Source organism: Lipotes vexillifer, unplaced genomic scaffold, assembly GCF_000442215.2.
Source record: "Lipotes vexillifer unplaced genomic scaffold, Lipotes_vexillifer_v1.1 scaffold1326, whole genome shotgun sequence".
Taxonomy (NCBI): Eukaryota; Metazoa; Chordata; class Mammalia; order Artiodactyla; family Lipotidae; genus Lipotes; species Lipotes vexillifer.
Genome location: NW_006790131.1, coordinates 68,589 through 76,099, shown reverse-complemented (window position 1 = coordinate 76,099; position 7,511 = coordinate 68,589). Strand labels below are relative to the sequence as shown.

General features: G+C 35.4%; 1 protein-coding gene across 1 annotated transcript in view; it reads right to left on the bottom strand.

Annotated features, from left to right (window-relative positions):
* Positions 1 to 7,511, bottom strand: part of ADSS2 (adenylosuccinate synthase 2) — a 40,685-nt gene that overhangs the window by 27,301 nt on the left and 5,873 nt on the right. The gene's annotated exons all lie outside the window — the stretch shown is intronic.

Below are 7,511 nucleotides of genomic sequence, written 5' to 3'. Positions count from 1 at the left end.
TTCCCTACTTGAATGGTTATTCCTAACAGGATCTGGAAATTGGAGAGTTCAGGTTTCTGGAAGATAGGAAGACGTATCCCTTTTTATTTTATTTTATTATTATTATTTTTTGGCTTGGTTGGGTCTTCTCTTCATTGCTGCATGCGGGCTTTCTCTAGTTAAGGCGAGCGGGGGCTACTCTTGTAGGGATGTGCAAGCTTCTCATTGCGGTGGCTTCTGTTGTCGCAGAGCATGGGCTCTAGGCGCGCGGCATCAGTAGTTGTGGCACGTGGGCTCAGTAATTGTGGCTCGTGGGCTCTGGAGCGCAGGCTCAGTAGTTGTGGTGCACAGGCTTAGTTGCTCCGCAGCTCGAACCTGTGTCCCCTGAATTGGCAGGCAGATTCTTAACCACTGCGCCAACAGGGAAGTCCCATATCCCTTTTTAAAAGAGAGAAAAAAGCGAACAAAGTACAGGGAACAATTAGTTTGTTATTCTGTTTCCGGCACTATGTGGAACATGTAGCAATCTAATTAATTTTCCATGATATTTATCTTAAAAAATCCTTAAAATAGAAAAATCTCTCCAGTTACCCTAACTTGATATAAATATTCATATAATTTTCATTGTCCTAAGAGTGTGTCAAGCAACTTTGTGACCTAAAATTATTATTCTTACATGGACTTATCAACAAGGATATCTCCCAAGTAAAGCCCTCAAATATTGGTTATCCTGGAGAATAATTTTTAAATTTTAAAATCAGTCTCTTGAGTTTGGTTAGTGACCGATTCCTTGAATCTGCTCATCTCTGGCTAAAGTAATACACTGGGTCAAGGAACCTCTAAAGCTGAGAATCATAGCATAAACCCATGGTGAAACTTCCACTCTGTGAAAAAAAATGTGAAGTTAATTATAAAAATTAGGTACAAAGGAGACTGAATATTAAGTGACCAGATAATATTTCTAATTTCTAAGTTTAAAAAGCATGGGGAAAAGACACAAATCAATTTGATTATGTTTAAACTTCTACACAATACTAACAAAAGTTTTAAAATAAACAACAAACTAGGAATATATATGAACAAATAAAAGGTTTAACAACATCTTTGTGGGACATTAAAAAAAAAAACAATCAAAACGATATCTCCTGAGGATGACTAGTTTAACTTGATCACAAGGCTATTTGACAAATGTATTTTACTTACTTTTACCATCATCATCATGAATTCACAAAAATGCCAGAAAAATAGGTCCTGCAAAAAAATCTTCAAAAAAGCAAATACTTATTTACACTGTGTTTTGCACTGTACAGAGCAAAGAATTCCTTGCTTAAAGACTAGTGTATGTCGTGTAAATTAAAAAAAAAAAAAAAAGACTTGGTGGTGGTGGCCTATAGTCCACAAGATAACAGGTAGATGACAAGACACAGGAAGGACAGAAGTGGTAGTGTTAAGCAATACCTCCTCCACTTGATACCATCAAGGCAACAGGTGAATATTTTTTACTATTTATTTTTTGTAGGCAACATCTGCATATAATACAAAAGGCACAGAAGGATGCACAATAAAAAGTGAAGTCCTTAGCATACTCCACCCTCCCCTTCCCTGCTACAAGGCTGCTGTTACCACCAGCTTTTTGTGTCCTTCCCTAAGTAAATTTGCATATACAAACACATATTTATACATTGTTTTATTCCACCTATACAAATGGTAGGAAAGATACACACCTGGGCAGCTTGCTTTTTTACTTAACAAATCTTGGAGCTCATTTCATAACCTTGTAAACAGAACATCTCATCCTTTCAACAGCTGCACTACATTCCTTTTTATATGGACACATAATTTATTAAACTGGTCCCAAAGAAAGACATTCAGATTGTTTCCAACCTTTTGTCATTATTAACAATGTTGCAATACACTTCCTGGTACACACTTTACTATTATTTCACACTTGGCAGGTTTATCACCAATCCTGACAGAATCTTAAAACATATATTACATAACAAAAGAATATATTGATCTTAACTTAGTCTTTTTAAAATAACTCACAGGACAATTCTTACTTGGTTTTTACGGTTTTCCTTTTACTCTATCCCTCATACCAATATTAGCCTTTTTATCACAACTTTTTATGATTTAGGAAACGTCCCCTAACTTTTCAGGAAAAATCTTTTCAGAGTATGAAGCTCACTAAAATTTCCTCAAATCCTAGGAAAGTGTTAATTTGTTATTATAACTATTTACTCTAAATTGTTATAAAACACTAAATTAATGAACTTGTATTAAACTGTTAATAGTATTGGTGACTTTGAGACGAACAACCAATAAAACATTATTATTTAAGCAGAACCAGTTTTCTTTTTAATCCATCATTTGCTTAATATAAAAAACAATCTACCCTGTAATTTTGATGTAGACCTTTAAAGTAAGTCTCCTTTACACAAAGTTATTGTTACAGATATACTAATCATTTGGTTAAATAATTTACACAAAGTTATTTTTACAGATATACTAGTCATTTGGTGAAATAATTATTAACTCGGTTGTTCTTGTGTGTAACAAAGCCTACTACTCTCTTAGATATCATCTTACCAAGACAGGAAGTAATGATGGAAAGATAGTGGCTGATATGTTTGTTTGTTTGAGGCAGGTGGTTGTGATTGGTGATAAATGACTTGAGGGTGATAAATTGCTTTAATTCTTTGAGTCCTTCCAAGTTTACATACAGGTGGTGGTTCAGGCTGGAAAAGTTCAGCTGCACAAGGCTTGAAATCACACTTTAGTGAACAGCTTGCTCAAACATTGACCAAGATTTTTCAATAACCAATGCCTTATTAAGGATTACTATATGGCTTAAATCCCATTTAAATTGTTTGACTGAGTAGGAAAATATAGTTAAATAAACCCAAGAATAACCCTAAAATTTTCCTATTAAGGAGTTAGGGGAGAAAATGTAAGTGCTTATTAGTATATTCAGCCACTAGTGCCCTAAGAGGGAGTTGGGGTATAATAGCTTCTAATCTTGAAACACTCACTGTGCAAAAAACAGTCCTGAGGTGAACTGAGGAGCTACTCACAAGGAATTTCTTGACAAATTAAATCTACATATATAAAATAAGTTTGAGTATAGGGTCATTTCACCAAAAGCCCCTGAGGAAGCTTCAAATTTGAAGTGCCTACTTGGACGCTAACCTAAAATACTTATAAATTGTGTGGAATATACAAAATTCTTCTTGGGAGCTCAGGAAATTGTCCTGAAACAGAGGTCCATGGAAAGGTCACATGTTATTAGGAGACAGCAAAACAAAGAAGTTTCAATAGGACCACCACTGCCAGCCTCACCCAACCACCAATACCCACTACGAAGTTACAAGGGCAGATACAGTCCTCCCTCCATATCCACAGGAGATTGGTTCCAGGACTCCCACAGATACCAAAATCCACAAATGTTTAAATCCCTTGTATAAAGTAGTGTAGTATTTGCATACAACCTACATGCATCCTCAAGTATACTTTAAATCATCTCCAGATTACTTATAATACCTAATACAACGTAAATGCTATGTAAATAGTCGCCAGCATGACAAATTCAAGTTTTGCGTTTTGGAACTTTCTGGAATTTTTTTTCAAATATTTTCGATTGGTGGTTGGTTGAATCCTTGGATGCAGACCCCAGGGATATGGAGGGCCAACTGTACTCTGAACTGCAGGCTCCCACATTTGTGATGGAATGCTTCTCACATGGGCAACTCTATGTAGTATGTACCAAGATAAGTAGCAAGGACATACGTGTTTAATTATGCTTAACAATTCTCCTAAGTAGCACTGGGAAGGCCAGATAAATGATGGGAGCTAAATATATCCTTATTTCTGATACTTTTAACAGACTCCCCAAAGCAAATTTGGTAAACTATCCTCCCAGATACAATATTAATCACATACTAATAGTTATATGTAACTACCTCTTGCTGCTTTGCTAAATTCCCATAACACTTATGATCCCAGTCATTCATGCAGCATTTAACAAATATCTCTAATTACCATAGCTGTATATTTTATACTACTTAACTAAAAAAACAAATATGTTCAATTAATTGTTATACAAACAAGGAGCTGTGGAATAGTAATTAATGTTGTTTTCCAGATCAATTATTATCAATAGAGAAAATATTTCTTAATGAATCTCAGATGTCTTAATTTTTGAACATTTTTAATTTTAAAATATCCCATCTAAAACCCCAAGAAACAAACCAACCAGTGGAGCCCAAAAGTGGCTGCATAGTGTGTGGCAAGTCTCTTTGAGGAAAAACCTAAGTTTATAATGGCTTATATGATATTTTTTCTTATATTAAATAACAAGAACAAATGTAAAATTCAGTGGGGACAGATGTGAGATGATCTTTAAGTACAAGGGCTCACTACTTCTTTGCTTCCCCACAGTGACCAATAAAGTTCTATGACATTGTTAGTACTTATTTGATATGGACTGATTAATTTTAGGAAACAAAACTCTACAAGTCTGAGAAAATAAAGCCATTCTATAGCCTCCCAAAAAAGAATAAATGCAAATTAATAGTATTAAAGTAAAGAATATATCAAAAAAAAGAAATCCAGTCATCCAAAGAGCACTCACCACAATCACAAAAACATCCCCTAATTTGGTGTTTATTTTACCTGTTTTCTTTGACCATTATTCTTACATTAAGATTTAATGTAAATATTAAATAAGCTTCCTAATGACCAGGAAAAACCTGTATCTCATTGAAATAAATTAGAACATTATGATGGGGGCGGGGGGAGCAGAACTAAAATTCTGTGTTCTCAAAGATGAAGAGCAAAGTTTCTTGTATATACTCTTAGTTTTTAAAAACCAATACAGCTAACTCTCATTATTTTAATTATAGTTAAAATAATAATAACCTATTTAACACCAAACATTCTTCCCTCTAGAAAAGCACTAGAGGTCTACAGTGATATTAGAAAACAGTTCACAAATGAGAATCACCCTGAATTAATGCTTCCTCATTTCTTAATTTTCCCATATGAAATTACCTGTAGGTCAGCTATACCTTTTGTATGTTCAGACCCTCTGCTTCTCTACCCCCTCACCCCTTACTTTGTAAATCATAGTAATCATCCCCTCTGGCCACAGTAATTGATCCAGACAGAGAAACCTGATCCAAGCTTGAGCCAATCAAGCTCCTCTCTCTTGGGAATTTGATTTTCAAAGTCAGAGATGGCTATCACCTAAGGGAGCATCCTAAAGGGAAAGGCTGCCAGTTCTGGCTGCTGAGATCCCAGAAGCTGTCTGCCTTTGTCTCAGGCCACTCTAAGGTTTAGCCATCTTGGTCTTCCTTTAAACATATTGGCATTTTGCTTAAGACAATCTCTTTCCATTGCTTGCAGACAAAGAATCCAAATGATTCACAAAACAAACTCATTGCAACATGGTATGTATACAGCTGGCTCTCTAAGTTCACATCTTGTGCTAGTAATAACTGAATATAAAATGATTAACTTATGTACACCTGAAACTAACTGTAAATCAACTATGCTTCAATTAAAAAATGATTAACTTCTAAATTTTAATATTTATGCTGTCAAGAACAAACCTCTAAAACATGGTACTGCAGGATACAGGGATGATATAATATTATTTAGTATTTAGTTATTTTGTAACTGTTCTCTTAAATATCATATAAGGCATTACAGACTTATGTTTTTCCTCAGAGACTTGCCACACAATATGAAGCCACTTTTGGGCTCCACTGGTTTGTTTGTTTCTTGGTGTTTTAGAGAGTATATTTCAAAATAATAGTATTTAATTCTTTTGTATTGTTTCCATCTGTACTTTTTTCCCCCCTATTTAATTTTAAACTTAAGAAAGTCAGAAGACAAGTGTTTTAAAGTGTCTTTCCACCACTCCTCAGAACCAGAGGCTGTCAAGCCCAACTCTAGAATAAAAGTTTGGATCAGGAAATGTTGATATGTGTAAGTTTCTAATTAAGAAGGTCCAGGAGAGATTTAAAAAAAAAAAAAAAAGAAAAGAAAGAAAAGAACAAAATTTAAACAGGAACAAAATGACATTAGTCTTGCAAAAGTGACTCCTGAGTCTTAACTTCTTAGTTTGCTCCTAGGTCTTCCTCTTCCCCAAATCACTCTGGCAACTAAGTGAGTTTCTGCTGGGAGAGGAGATGAAGGCAGTCAGTGTTACAACCCGAAACAGTGATGTCTCTTTTTAGCAATAGTGTTGTGGGCTAGCAATTTCATGCACATAGCCAAGAGGCATTTCTCAGGCCACTTAGGCCTCTAAAATAGTATGTGTCTTCTCTTTGTCCTTTTTGCTCTGAATACATGAACACTGTACAGTAATCACAGAGCTCCGAATGAACATGAATCAAGAAGTCAGAGTAAGCACTATGGATTACAGTAGAGCACAGCAATGCCTCAGACCCCATGCCTTTGAACTATTCCAGCAATCAAAAAAGTGTTCCCACTTCCTACCTAGTCTTCAAGCTTCTTAGAAACCTAACAATCTTTTGAGTCGGTGCTTATTACCTGTGCTGGTTTTCTTGGTAAACACTGAAAGGCCTGTGTCCCTTTCCTGATGAAACACTTCACTATTTGCCAAAACTAAAACACATCAATCTACAGCAATAAAGCAATTATAAACAAGGATGACTGTTCTTTTGTAAAAACATTCATATAATTGCAATTAGCTTATGATTTCAAAGTAGAGCAGGTTTAAGTTACTAGCAGCAAGTTGATCAAATTAAACTATTCAACAGTAACCAGACACACCAGATAAGAAAACATATACAGGGTATCTGAATTTCTTTTTAGCAAAGACATCCAAGTATACTGCTCAGTTATCTCTTAAAGGCTTACGGTATCTGCTTTACCTTACAGTATTATGGTTACCTTCCAGTTTCATACACAGATAAATGTCACACAAATGACAAAACTCTCAAGTACCTTGTATTTTGTACCTTAAATTACCATTATAAAACAACTTCTCACAATGAAAATGGAACGAGGCATTGCCTTGGAGGATCTCAGGTTCCTAATTAAGAAGCTCTAGACTCTAGGTACCAAACTCTAATATACACACTTACTAAACAACGGTCAGAGATGACCAGGGTCATAGTCAGGAAGATCAGACATGCAAGCAAAAAATGCATAAACCAATAATGTTGTGCAGCTCTCTAAATGCTTGATAAAAATTCACTTAATCATTACATTTATGGAGGTATTTTCTTAAAACACATTGAAATTGAACTGCAGATTTCAAGTTAAAAAAGTTTTCTCTCATGAATAAAATTCTTCCTTTAAAAGGGTTTTTAAAAGCTTGATACAAAAATCCCATTTTTAAAAATTTCATGGGACCTCTTATTTTTTTTTTTTTTTTTTTCTTTTTCGGTATGCGGGCCTCTCACCGTTGTGGCCTCTCCCGTTGTGGAGCACAGGCTCCGGACACACAGGCTCAGCGGCCATGGCTCACGGGCCCAGCCGCTCCGCGGCATGTGGGATCCTCC